The sequence below is a fragment of the Atta cephalotes genome (genome assembly GCF_000143395.1).
Source record: "Atta cephalotes unplaced genomic scaffold scaffold00028, whole genome shotgun sequence".
Taxonomy (NCBI): domain Eukaryota; kingdom Metazoa; phylum Arthropoda; class Insecta; order Hymenoptera; family Formicidae; genus Atta; species Atta cephalotes.
In genome coordinates, this window is record NW_012130092.1 from 2,962,637 (window position 1) to 2,963,485 (window position 849).

Genomic DNA, 849 nt, shown 5'->3' on the forward strand with positions numbered 1-849 from the left:
GAGAGAGAGAGAGAGAGAGAGAGAGAGAGAGAGAGAGAGAGAGAAACATTGAACTGAAAAGAACAGACATCTACGATAGCAGCTTGATTGCAGAGAACCGAGTTGAATCTACCATTTCGTAATCAAACCATTTAAATACAATTTACGGTCCTTTAAATAATTACGAAATGAGTGAACGTCTGCTCGGTTTCTGTTGGCGATCTGTTATTAGATTATGTCAGCAGGCTATGCTAGCAAAACCCAAGTTGTATTAATGCGGATGTGTGAATGATGCCGATCAGCTGCTCGCGCGATTTGCTAACACATTGTTATAATATTTTATTTATTAGGGATCTTTATTTTTTACTATCTTCCCCATAATGCAATTTCTACTTTCATATTCTAGCGAAAATAAAGGTTGAAGTGTGTAATTCGAATACAAGGCAAGATTAGCGGGAGTATAAACGAAATTTCTATAGGAAGCGAAAATTCGAACATTCGAAATAGGGTGGCTAATCATCTCGAATTTATGGAACATTTCGACATTTTTAACTTCTAGAGGCATCCTGAAAAAATCTAGATGTAATATTATCTCGATTTATCATATAACGTAAGTTAACATAAAATTTGTTAATATATTAAAGTCCAATTTCATAATATATGTGTGTGTGATTGCCTAAAAATTAAAGATTACCAAGAAATTTATAAATGAATTTCATTGATGAATCTCTCGGTAACCTTTAATCTTACCAATAACATAGTTCCTTAGAAAGCTCCAAATAGAACTTAATAGTTAACAAGTAAATATAAAGCTTGTTTGGCTGATCTACAAACGGTTTATCAATAATGGTTTAGCTCTCTCTCTCTCTC